Here is a 14,037-nt window from a genome sequence, read left to right as displayed (position 1 = left end):
CCCTTAGTGTTGACAGGGATCATGTTGAAAGGTTCCACTCCCTCTAACATTGCTCCCATCCTTTGCCTTCTCCTGCAGGTCCCAGGCCTTCTCCCTAACCGTGAGCTCTGACCGCCTCCAGCCCTTCGTCCTCACCAAAGCCTGGCTGAATCCCACAGACTCAGTGGCTCACCTTTCTTCTGGTGGCCACACACTCATACCCCAAGAGTGATGCGGGGCTTCTGCTTTCTGCCTCCAGCCCTTCAGCTTCCATCCTTCTCAACCATTTTCTTTCTTCCAGCCACACACCACCTTTGCCTCTTGCTGGAGGAGATATAACCTACCATCCCCCCTGTGACGGGATCCCCGGGGTGCAGCCTGGTACTGTGGGACCGCTGTGCCGCCTTAACTCTCTCCAGCCTGGGCTGTCTCTCACCATGCTTTGCTAGTGACCAGCAGCAACCCCTCTAGGTGCTATCATCACTCAGCACAACCGCATGTGGAGACCCACACCCAGCTAGATTGCATGAATACTCCCAGAGACCCTCATGAATCACACAGAGAAAGGCACCAGCCAAATTCCCCCAGCTCCCAGCACTGGTACAGGAATATACTGTCTTGCACTGCTCAAGATTTATTAATTGGTTCACCACTTCATCAATGGAAAGTGGACATACACCAGCCTTTGCAAACCTGAGCAGTTTTGCCACACACTTCATACAAACTCACTGGTAAAGATAAACAGTTAAACAAATTTATTGACTACAAAAGATAGATTTCAAGTAATTATAAGTGATAGGCAAAAAGTCAGAGTTAGTTACCAAAATAAAATAAAATATAAGCACACAGTCTAAACTCTCAAACCTATTAGACTGGGCAACATCTAGATTAAGCAGTTTTTCTGACCCCACTGGATATTGCAGTTCATAGTACACAGATTTCACCCTTAAAACCTGGCCAGTCCCCTCAGTTAGAGTCTTCAGTCTTCTTCTGAGTGTCTTTGTTGCTTGCAGTGTAGATGGGTGAGGGAGAAAGGCCCAGCATGTGGCCACTGTGTCTGTTTTATACCCTCAGTCCACGTGCTGGGAAAACACAAGTCCAGGCATGTCTGGGGGCATTGCTGAGTCTCCAGCCAAGGTTGAGCAATTCCCCTGGTGTGGCCTCATGCAGGTGAGTCATTGAATTGTAGCTCCCTTGCTGGACAATGGTTGTTGATGGGTTGATTGACACCTGACCCAGGTGTTGGTTACTTTCCTTGCTGTTGTCTCTGGGGAGCTAATATCTGGCTGATTCCTCAACTTACAGCATGTTTTAGTGACAACCATACAACTCAATTCTCATAACTTCATATGCATTAATGATATATATATATATGTATAGATATAGATATAGATATGACTTTCAGCAGATTATAACCTTTCCCCTGAGACCTCACACGGCCTGCTTTATAAGAAAGATCACAATTATATGTAAATGAGGAATATGGGGGTTACAGGGCGCTCCCTCAAGGTACAGAATGTCACACCCCCTGACAACCATCCACCTTCTTCTCATTTCGATGCCTGCCTGCCTCTCCTTCGCCCTCAGTGACCCCATCTTTCTTATCACTGACCTCTGCGACCTCTCAGTTCCTCTCCCTTACTTCCACCTTCCCCTTCAGCTTCTGTCCTGGCTCCAGGACAGCTGGCTGGATTTAAAATGAAGACGCAGCAGTGCAGAGACAAGATGGAACTCGTGCCTCCGAGCTACCCATGCCCATGATCTCTGAGTGGATTCTTAATTTAGCAAAATGAATTCGCTCCTCCCGAGCCTGTAGCAATTAGGACTCTTTATCTTCTGTAGGAATTTCAGAAATAAATGTGGAGTTAAGATGATGCCTACAGACTCAGATGCCCGTCTTTTTCTTAAAGGACCCAGAATCAGAGCATGGCTTTTTGAATTCTACTTTTAGGCTGGGATTTGCCAATTAGTCTAAGGGAGTTAGGTGCCTCAAAGACCTAAATACCTTTGATAATCTGAGCCCTGGCTCCCACTGAAATGCAGTGAGTGCTGGGCACCTGATTGGCTTCTTTGAAAATCCGGCCTGGGTTAATTAATCAGTTCTACTTTCTCTAATGTGCAGTTCCAGTACTCAGAGCACTTGTGCAATTCATACTAAAATCATCTCTTTGGCCAATAACATGCTGAAACCCCCCTCAAATGACCTCGACAGCAGCCAGGCGTGGTAGCTGTTATTCTCGGGGAATTTCACAGGAATTTGTGGGTTTGATCCATCTTTCTTGGATAGAAGCGTCTTTGCATCTGTCAGCAGTGTTTATCTGTGGAACAGGCAGTCCTGTGTGGATCCCATGCCGTCTCCCCCAGAAGGAGGGATAGCTCAGTAGTTTGAGCATTGGCCTGCTAAATCCAGGGTTGAGTGTTCAATCCTTGAGGGGCAATTTAGGGATCTGGGGCAAAAAATCAGTATTTGGTCCTGTTAGTGAAGGCAGGAGGCTGGACTCGATGGTCCCTTCCAGTTCTATGAGATAGGTATATCTCCATATTAGATTAGAACCTGTAAGATTCTGTCTTACAGAAGCCAGCGTAAAGGGTGAAATGCATCGGTGACCTCACCAGCGCTGCCTGGGCCTAAGGGGAGCTGTACTTGGGTCCACAAGCCTTTCTGGCCGGCCCAGTTCACTTAGGCTCACACCCTTCAGCCAAAGCCCAGTGTGAATCCAGCCTGTCTGATCACTTCTTTCCACGCTGCCTGTCCCTCCTGCCAACCCTTCAGTTGGCTGATGTAACTAGCTCCATCCCACTCGCCAAGACTTTGGCAATCTGGCAAGGGAGTCGCCAACAAACCAGAATTTTATCTTGGATTCTGGAGCCCTAAGAAGCCTGGTTAGCCCTGCCCCATCCCGTGGCATCTCAGCTACCCCACGTCCATTGGAGAAATGCAGTGGTAGCTGCTTTAGGCCTTAACAAAGAGAGACGCTTTTCATTTACCCCCTTCACATCCTGGAGAGCCTCAGTTTCTGTATGTCACCATAGGAGCTCCAATGACGTTAATGAAGCTATGCTGATCTACTCCAGCTGAGGAGCTGGCCCTTCATATTTTCCTTTGATAAAATCAGATATAGGCTTTCTGACATCACTGACCCGCATCAGAAAGCGGGAGGGGGGGGGGAGCCTCCAGCATCATCGCAGGGTTGGAGAATCCAAGAAATGGTAATGACCGTAAACCTAACAGATTCCTAGGAGCTCTTGGCTCACAGGGAGGAGCACAGAGATGTACAGGCTATAACTGCCTCCCAGAGAAATACAGGCCCTTCCAGACTATACACATGCAGTTTAAAAATCCTTGTTGTTTGGAGCACTGGACATGAGAAAAAAGATCTGCTTATGGTTACGTATCCTGTGCAGCTGCTGGGAGCCACCAACTAGGGATGACCAGATGTCCCGATTTTATAGGGACAGTCCCGATTTTTGGAGCTTTTTCTTACATAGGCTCCTATTACCCCCCACCCCCTGTCCCAATTTTTCACACTTGCTATCTGGTCACCCTACCACCAATTCACAAACATTCTGTTTTACACTCCTACTTTTTTCACAAAACTGGACCAATCAGATAAGTTTATTGACAAGTAAACATTCTAGGTGGCGTTGAGATGTGCATGTACACACAGCATGTTGCTCTCTGGATGCAGCAACCCCATCCCCCTGGGTGACCCACGGAAAATGAACCTGTCACATGCAGCTCCACGGAAAAGCCTCTACAATTTAGCTAAAGAAATAGCTCCATGCACTAGCAATGGTAGTAGGTGCTTATCCTCTCTGCGGACCAGCCACTAGAGCAGGACACAACACACTTAACCAGCTTATTACAAGTACAAACGAGGAAAAGTCACTTACGGAACCTATCATCTAGCACAGCTGTTTTAAACTCCCATTGTAGTGAAAGTTTAGCCCAGTTTCTCTAGGTGTTTGCTGAGTGTCTGTGTCACCTCCTGGTGGGACTGTGACACAATCTTCCTCTCCCCCAGGCTATGAGAAGGTACGGCAGCAGCTAGGGATGCTTGCTGCTGTAGGTCATGCTTTTAGCCTTGCTCAATCCCAGCTTGCTGGCCAAGATGGCAGTCATCACTTTTAGTTAAGGACAGGTGACAGAGTAGTGAGTGCCAAGTCCTTTACAATTATGTTTCCTCCATTAAATGTGTCATATTCAGGAGATATTATCCCGGGCAGGAGATGCTATCACAAGACCCAGTTCTGCATCCCATATTCGGGATGGACACTGCTTACTCATATGAACCATGCCATTGGTTTCAATCCCACTGCTTGCATAAGTAAGTGCCACTCAACATCAGGAGGGCTCCAGCACCAGGCCTATAATGATTCATAGATTCCAATGCCAGAAGGGCCACTATGACCATTTTGTCTAACCTCTGGTATAACACAGGCCCGCAAATGTCCCTGAATTCATTCCTGTGTGATCTAGAGCAGATCGTTGAGAAACACGTCCGATCTTGATTTTAAAATCTCCAGGGATGGAGAATGAGCACAACGACTTTTCTCTCCTGCATTGTACAGTCAGGGTGGGATTTTCTAAGGTGCTCTGCATTGCCCCGACTCTGCTCCCACGGATGTCGATTCAGAGATTCCAAGGCCAAAAGGGACCATTGTGATCATCTTGTCTGACCTTCGGTATAACCCAGGCCAGAGACCTGCCCAGAGCAGAGCTGTTACAGAAACACCCAGTCTTGATTTAAAAATCATCAATGATGGAGAATCCACCCGACCCTTGGTAAATTGTTCCAATGGTTAATTACTCTCTATTAAAAATGTACATCTTGTTTCCAGTCTGAATTTGTCTCGCTTCAGCATCAAGCCACTGGATCGTGTTAGAACTTTCTCTGCTAGAATGAAGAGCCCATTGTCACGCTGTCTGGAGTGACGCCCAGCCGAGAGTGCCAAACTCAGGGCAGACTGTCAAAAGGCAGGGCAGACACCCCAGACTGGTGGCAAGTTTTATAATTAGATTTCACCAACCCAGTAACAAATGTGAACTCCCAAAGTGAACTCACAATAATCTTATCCTGGCGCCACAGACAGTCCCCCTGGACACGCCAGTCTATCTCGCCACCCAGACTGGCCTTAGTGATAAATGCTCACTTTAACCAAAGATCAAAATAATCAGGTTGCGTCCAGTCCCAAGAGACCAGTCACTTGTTAGTGATGGTAATATAGCATTCAGGCCTGTATATTTGCCGGAGATAGACTCTGGGGTTTTGTTTGCCCATTTGATTTTTGATATTCTTATATCCTTACTAATATGTGTGAACAAAGACACTTTGTGTTGCTTCTGCCCAACCAGATGGGTTTGTTAGTATAATGAGAAAAGATAAGAAGTCGAGCTAAAGTGTTGCTGGTTTTGGTGAGAGTTTAATATACGACTGCCTCGACTCTTATCACAAGACAAGCCCAAGCAACCAGTTGGGAGGGGCAAAGGGGGTTGTGGGAGAGGCATAAGAAACACTAAAAGCCAAAGAAAAGCCTGGCCTTGGCCAGTACACAACCTCACTCCCTACCCCTCTCATGGGGTACAAGAGAGGTGGTACCGAAGACCCCAGACTCACAACCCTCCAAAACGGAACAGACCATAAATTGTAAGGGGTGGTGCCAGGGCATGCACTACAGGTATAACTGAGCTGCTAAGAAAGAGGAGGGGGGGACAGGAAAAACTCTACTGGTGTACGGAGCTGTGCATTATGCTCGCTTGGTAACCCCAATAAACATTGCATTGCCTGCATGTCAGACTCTGCACTTCTGCTTTCTGTCTGCGTGACAAGAACCAAGGAAGGGCAGGGGAGCCCTAACATCACTTACCCCCGATCAATTTGTACCTTAGATCTCACACCAAAGAACGCTGGTAGCCAATCCCGTAATAAACTAACAAACGGTTTATTAACGAGGAAAAAGAAACAAGAGAGTTATTTACAGGTTAAAGCAGGCAACATATACACACAGGTGAGTTCAGGCTATGGTCTCAAAAGGTGACAAAGGAGTAATAATCTGTCAGCACTGAATACATCTTTTGCCTTCCATGGGCTATTCTTGTATGCAGGATGAGCACTTTACCTTACTCAATTCTTCTTTGCCTGTTTGTTGAGTTACACAATTACAGAGGTTTACAATGCAAACACACAATATAACTTTATACCATAGGCTATAGAGATTATAAGTGAGATCAATACACACAGCACCCTACAAGCATTTTATAAAGTCTAAACACTAAACACATTTTCATCAATTTAACATCTAATAGCGATTTTGATAATGCAAAACACAAGTAAGCAAGACTGGTTTCCAGCCACGCATTTGTATGTGTTCAGTGAGGCCCGGGCCTTGGCATGAGCTTGCACCTTGTCTGCCAGTGTCATACCCATTATTAAATATTTGTTCCCTGTGTTGATACTTATACACTATGATCAAGTCACCCCTTAACCCTCTGTTTCTTAAACCAAATAGATTGGGCTCCTGGAGTCTATCACTATATGGCATATTTTCCAACGCTTTAATCATTCTCTTGGCTCTTCTCTGACCCCTCTCCAATTTATCAACATCCTTCTTGAGTTGTGGGCACCAGAGCTGGACACGGGATTGCAGCAGCAGTCGCACGAGTGCCACACACAGAGATAAAATAACCTCTCTGCTCCTACTCGAGATTCCTTTGTTTATGCATCCCAGGATCCCATTAGTCCTTTTGGCCAGTGTCACACTGGGAGCTCATGTTCAGCTGATATCCACCACAACTCCCAAATCCTTCCCAGAGTCACTACTGGGTGAAGGCCAGGGTGTTCAAAAGAGCCTAAGGGAGTTAGGTTCCCAGTGGGATTCCAGTTCTTAACTCTCTTGAGAGGCTACTTGGAAAACCCCAGCCCAAAATCTCAGTGCTGTTAGGGGGAGCAGAGTCAGGCCAACATTGTGTGCTTCTGACAATAGTAATCTCTTCCTATTCATAAAACAAGCCTGGATCCCTATTAAATTCTGCTTCTAGCAGAAATATGAGGAGCCCAGTTGGCTGTTTCTATTAAATTAATACCTGGCCATACCCGATGGGGGAGCATTTCCATACAAGCTGTTCTATTGCCCACAACCAGGTGGAATATTCTTACAGAGCTTTTGTAGTTAAGCAAGCTGAATAATACAGACTATGCACAACAAAGTACTACGGTCTGGTGCCATTTATACTGTGATGTTTCCTAGTTCCAGTCTTTCTTTGCCCTGAGATCACTGGCACAGTGATTTTTTTCTCCACATTTTGAACAAAAAGAAGTCATTTGCTCTCATTCCTAAGTGCTCCATCTGTAGGGCTCTCCACAGCCTTGTTTAAATAGCACCATTTGTTGCTTTCTTCTAGTAAATAAGGCCTGGTCTACACTACGAGTTTAGGTCGACTTTAGCCGCGTTAAATCAAATTAAGCCTGGACACGTTCACACAACGAAGCCCTTTCTTTCGACTTAAAGGGCCCTTTAAACCAGTTTCTTTACACCACCTCCAACGAGGGGATTAGCGATAAAATCAGCCTTAGGGGGTCGGAATTGGGTTAGTGTGGACGGAATTCGACGTTATTGGCCTCCGGGAGCTATCCCACAGTGCTTCATTGTGACCGCTCTGGACAGCACTCTCAACTCAGATGCACTGGCCAGCTAGACAGGAAAAGCCCCGCGAACGTTTGAATTTCATTTCCTGTTTGCCCAGCGTGGAGAGCACAGGTGACCACGCAGAGCTCATCAGCACAGGTAACCGTGATGGAGTCCCAGGATCGCAAAAGAGCTCCAGCCTGGACCGAACGGGAGGTACGGGATCTGCTCGCCATATGGGGAGATGAATCTGTGCTGGCTGAACTCCGAAGCAGTAAACGAAATGGCAAAATATTAGAAAAGTCTCAAAGGCCATGAAGGACAGAGGCCATAACAGGACACACAGCAGTGCCGCGTGAAAATTAAGGAGCTAAGGCAAGCCTACCACAAAGCCAGAGAAGCAAACGGAAGGTCCGGGGCTGAGCTGCAAACATGCCGCTTCTACGCGGAGCTGCATGCCATTCTAGGGGGTGCAGCCACCACTACCCCAACCGTGTGCTATGACTCCCTCACTGGAGAAACACACAGGGAAGCGGGTTCGGGGTACGAGGAAGATGAGGATGGAGATAACATAGATAGCTCACAGCAGCAAGGAAGCGGAGAAACCGGTTTCCCCAACAGCCAGGATATGTTTATCACCCTGGACCTGGAACCAGTAACCCCCGACCTCACCCAAGACCCTGTGGGCACACAGGGGACCTCTGGTGAGTGTACCTTTGTAAATATTACACATGGTTTAAAAGCAAGCGTGTTTAATGATTAATGATTAATTTGCCCTGGCAATCGCGGCCAGTACAGCTACTGGAAAAGTCTGTTAACGTGTATGGGGATGGAGCGGAAATCCTCCAGGGACATCTCCAGAAAGCTCTCCTTCATGTACTCCCAAAGCCTTTGCAAAAGGTTTCTGGGGAGGGCTGCCTTATCCCGTCCGCCATGGTAGGACACTTTACCACGCCAGGCCAGTAGCACGTAGTCTGGAATCATTGCATAACAAAGCATGGCAGCGTATGGTCCCGGTGTTTGCTGGCATGCAGACAACATCCATTCCTTATCGCTCTTTGTTATCCTCAGGAGAGTGATATCATTCACGGTCACCTGGTTGAAATGGGGCGATTTTATTAAGGGGACATTCAGAGGTGCCCCTTCCTGCTCTGCTGAACAGAAATATTTCCCGCTGTTAACCACGCGGTGGGGGGGAGGCGTGAAGTGACCATCCCAGAGAATTGGGTGTGGGGGGGAGGGGAGTTAGTTGGGTTTGTGCTGCATGTTAAACCTGAAACCGCAGCCCCTCCTTTTACATTGCAAACCCATTTTAAATGGCCAACCCAACGGGTGCTTGGTATGGTTAATGAGAGCAGTACTGTTTTAAACCATCCCCACTTGTTAACAAGGTTAAAAAAGCCAAAAGACTGTGTCTTACCATGGCTGCCTGCAAGCTGAAATCTGTGGCCTGGCACTGCGTGAGTGATCTCTCACACCAAACCTACAGGCTCTCAATATAAGAGGAAAAATGCGACCTTGTAACGAAAGCACATGTGCTGTGTGATGTGAACAGCAAAATCTAACGTGAAAGAGTGTACCCATTGTTCTCTAAAATGTATCTTTTTTAACCACCTCTCCCTTCTCCTCCACCAGCTGCAAATGTTTCTCCTTCACAGAGGCTAGTGAATATTCGAAAGCAGAAGCGAAGGACGCGTGACGAAATGTTTACTGAACTACAGACTGCCTCCCACGCTGACAGAGCACAGCAGAATGCGTGGAGGCAGTCAATTACTGATTTTAGAAAAGCCCAATATGAGCGAGAGGAGAGGTGGCGTGCTGAATCGCGGGCTGAAGAGGAGAAGTTGCGTGCTGAATCGCGGGCTGAAGAGGAGAAGTGGCGTCAGCTTGTACACAGAAGGCAAGAGTCGATGCTCCAGCTGCTGGAGCATCAAACTGATATGCTCCTGCGTATGGTTGAGCTGCAGGAAAGGCAGCAGGAGCAGAGAGCGCCGCTACAGCCCCTGTGTAACCAACAGCCCTCCTCCCCAAGTCCCATTGCCTCCTCACCCAGACGCCCAAGAACACGGTGGGGGGGCCTCCGGCCACCCAGTCACTCCACCCTAGATGATTTCCCGAGCAATAAGTTTTAAAGTTTTAAAGTGCAGTGTGTCCTTTTCCTTCCCTCCTCCCCCACCCATCCCGGGCTACCTTTGCAATTATCCCCCTAGTTGTGTGCTGAATTAATAAAGAATGCATGAATGTGAAGTAACAATGACTTTATTGCCTCTGCAAGTGGTGCTTGAAGAGGGGAGGGGAGGGGAGGGTGAGGTGCTTGGTTTACAGGGAAGTAGAGTTAACCGGGTGGGTGGGGGGTTGGCGATTTCATCAAGGAGAAACAAACAGAAGTTTCACACCGTAGCCTGGCCAGTCACAAAACTAGTTTTCAAAGCTTCTCTGATGCGCACCGCGCCCTGCTGTGCTGCTCTAACCGACCTGGTGTCTGGCTGCGCGTAATCAGCGGCCAGGCGATTTGCCTCTACCTCCCACCCCGCCATAAATGTCTCCCCCTTACTCTCACAGATATTGTGGAGCGCACAGCAAGCAGCAATAACAATGGGGATATTCTTTTCGCTAAGGTCTGAGCGAGTCAGTAAGCTGCGCCAGCGCGCTTTTAAACGCCCAAATGCACATTCCACCACCATTCGGCACTTGCTCAGCCTGTAGTTGAACAGGTCCTGACTCCTGTCCAGGCTGCCTGTGTACGGCTTCATGAGCCATGGCATTAAGGGGTAGGCTGGGTCCCCAAGGATCACGATAGGCATTTCAACATCCCCTACGGTTATTTTCTGGTCCGGGAAGAAAGTCCCTTCCTCCAGCTTTCGAAACAGAACCGAGTGCCTGAAGACGCGAGCATCATGTACCCTTCCCGGCCAGCCCACGTTGATGTCGGTGAAACGTCCCTTGTGATCCACCAGGGCTTGCAGCAGCATTGAAAAGTACCCCTTGCGGTTTATGTACTCGGTGGCTTGGTGCGCCGGTGCCAAGATAGGGATATGGGTTCCGTCTATCGCCCCACCACAGTTTGGGAATCCCATTGCAGCAAAGCCATCCACTATGTCCTGCATGTTTCCCAGAGTCACTACCCTTGATATCACCAGGTCTCTCATTGCCCTGGCAACTTGGATCACAGCAGCCCCCACAGTAGATTTGCCCACTCCAAATTGATTCCCGACTGACCGGTAGCTGTCTGGCGTTGCAAGCTTCCACAGGGCTATCGCCACTCGCTTCTCAACTGTGAGGGCTGCTCTCATCCTGGTATTCTGGCGCTTCAGGGCAGGGGAAAGCAAGTCACAAAGTTCCATGAAAGTGCCCTTATGCATGCGAAAGTTTTGCAGCCACTGGGCATCGTCCCAGACCTGCAACACGATGCGGTCCCACCAGTCTGTGCTTGTTTCCCGGGCCCAGAATCGGCGTTCCACGGCATGAACCTGCCCCAGTAACACCATGATTTCCACATTGCTGGGGCCTGTGCCTTGTGAGAGGTCTAGGTCCATGTCCATTTCCTCATCACTCTCGTCGCCGCGCTGCAATCGCCTCCTCCTCGGCTGGTCCCGGTTTTGCTTTGGCATGTCCTGGCTCTGCATATACTCCAGGACAATGCGCGTGGTGTTCATAGTGCTCATAATTGCCGCGGTGATCTGAGCGGGCTCCATGATCCCAGTGCTAGCTATGGCGTCTGGTCTGAAAAAAGGCGCGAAACTAGTATCTGAAAGACCAGGGGAAGGAGGGAGGGAGGGAGGGAGGGGCGAGTGACGACATGGCGTACAGGTACAGGGAATTAAAATCAAGAAAGGTGGCTGTGCATCAGGGAGAAATACAAACAACTGTCACACAGAATGCCCCCCCCCCCCGAGATTGAACTCCTAAGCCTGGGTTTAGTGGGCCGTTGATTTGACGGAGGGAGGGGGGAAGGAAATGAATACAGAACAAATCTATTTTTTACATCTTAAGACGACAGTGCAGCATGACTGATAGCCCTCGGCATTTTCTGGGTGCTTGGCAGCAAATACTGGGCGCTTGCCAGTATGATGATGACGGATACCAATCATAATATACTATTTACTGCCAAAAGGCAAGGGGTTGCTGCTGTGTAGCAATGTAGCCCCACGTGTGCCAGCCACATGTCTGCCAGCACCCAGATCGCCCTCGGCCTCTTCTGGGTGCTTAGCAGACAATACTTGGCAGAAAATAGTATACTACGACTGATAGCCATCATTGTCCGACGAGGACAGTTAAAGGCAAGGGGTTGCTGCTGTGTAGCAATGTAGCCCCACGTGTGCCAGCCACATGTCTGCCAGCACCCAGATCGCCCTCGGCCTCTTCTGGGTGCTTAGCAGACAATACTTGGCAGAAAATAATATACTATGACTGATAGCCATGATTGTCCGACGAGGACGGTTACCAGTCGTAATAAACCATCTACTGCCAAAAGGCAAGGGGCTGGTGCAATGCAGCCCTACGGCTGCCAGCCCCACAGTTACCAGCATCCTGATCGCCGATGAAGGCTACCAGTCATGCTGCACCGTCTACCGCCAAAAGGCAGTTAGCTGCTGCTGCTGTGTAGCAATGCAGTCCCACGTCTGCCGGCACCCGGATGACATATGGTGACGGTGAGCTGAGCTGAGCGGGCTCCATGCTTGCCGTGGTATGTTGTCTGCACAGGTAACCCAGGTAAAAAGGCGCGAATCTATTGTCTGCCGTTGCTGTGACGGAGGGGGAGGGGCCTGACGCAATGTACCCAGAACCCCCCGCGGCACTGTTTTGCATCATTTGGGCATTGCGATCTCAACCCATAATTCCAATGGGCGCCGGAGACTGCGGGAACTGTGGGATAGGTACCCATAGTGCAATGCGCCGGAAGTCGACGCTAGCCTCGGTACTGTGGACGCGGTCCGCCAACTTCATGCACTTAGAGCATTTTATGTGGGGACACACACAATCGGCTGCATACAACCGATTTCTATAAAACCGGCTTCTATAAATTCGACCTAATTTTGTAGTGTAGACATAGCCTAAGGCCTTGTCTACACCCAGCCGCTAGTTCGGCGGCTGGGAATCGAAGTTCCGGGTTCGATTTATCGCGTCTGGTCTGGACGCGATAAATCGATCCCGGAAGCGCTCGCCGTCGACTGCGGTACTCCAGCTCGGCGAGAGGAGTACCGCGGAGTCGACTGGGAGCCTGCCTGCCGCGTGTGGACCGCGTCTGAACCGTGGTAAGTTCGAACTAAGGTATGTCGACTTCAGCTACGTTATTCACGTAGCTGAAGTTGCGTACCTTAGTTCGAAGTTGGGGGTTAGTGTAGACCAGGCCTAAGAGGTTTCCTCCACTGTAATAATGTGTAATTGTAATAGATTAATATGAAAAAGAGCTGAAAACAAAGGAATGTCTAATTCTCACTAGAGCAAACAGGAATGAAGAATTACTGCTGCTTATTCATAGTGCTCTAACTGCTCTTATCTAAGGGCTAATCAGTTCATTGCTGAGACACTGATATCATCTAGTTCACACAGATTCTCCCATTTGCGTGTACACACACACACACACACACACACACACACACACACACAGAAATGAGCACAGATAGAAACCCAGTGTCGCTGGCATTGCCTTCTGTCCCCAGGCTAGTCCTGCTTCTCCAGAGCTCGGTGCCCTGCAATGATCCTGCCTTCACCGCTAGGCACAGACATCGGGACGATCTCCTGCCCCCAAGGTGACTTGCAGCTTTAACGGTTTCTACAACTATTTTGTGAAGCTGCCTGACCATCGTTAGGTTGTGCTGCATTTCCTGCAGTGCCATCCTACCCTCCCTCTGGACCAGAGTGCAAAGCCTTCACTCCTCTGTAGCCCCGTTGATGTCAGTGTGCATGTGACTGCTCTCCCAAGGGAGTGAGGGGCTTCTCACAGCACTGGGCTATAGTAGAGCTGGTAAAAAAAATGGGGGTGGGGGGGGACAGTAAACGTCGACAAAAACAAAATTTCATCTCAGTTTTCCAGAGCATCTTGCACTGAAGCAAAGGCCTGTGTCTCCAGTGGCTGGCAGGGAGTGAAGTGCTCAGCTCCAGCCTCACAGGTAGGTGCCTTTCCTCTGGGAGACAGGTGGCAGGCAGGCACGTGGATGTTTCCTCCCCCGTCTTGGTGTCCGGGTGCTGGGACAGTTGGCAACAATCAGCAGGATCCCTGTCACACAGGTGCAGATGGTGCCGGCTGCAGCCATCCAGTATGAATAGCCCAGTTCATAGGTCACCCCTGGGATCCCAAGACTGACCTGAAAGGGAAGGTAGCCAGTGAGCTCAGTGGGACACCAGGTGCTGGCCGTAAGCACCAAAGTGAAGTTTTCAGAAGGGTCTGGTACGTTTACTGGGATAAATGCTCTTGGAGTTCTTGTAGGG

This window comes from Emys orbicularis, chromosome 22 (genome assembly GCF_028017835.1).
Source record: "Emys orbicularis isolate rEmyOrb1 chromosome 22, rEmyOrb1.hap1, whole genome shotgun sequence".
In the NCBI taxonomy this organism is placed as follows: Eukaryota; Metazoa; Chordata; order Testudines; family Emydidae; genus Emys; species Emys orbicularis.
Note: the sequence above shows the minus strand (reverse complement) of the source record.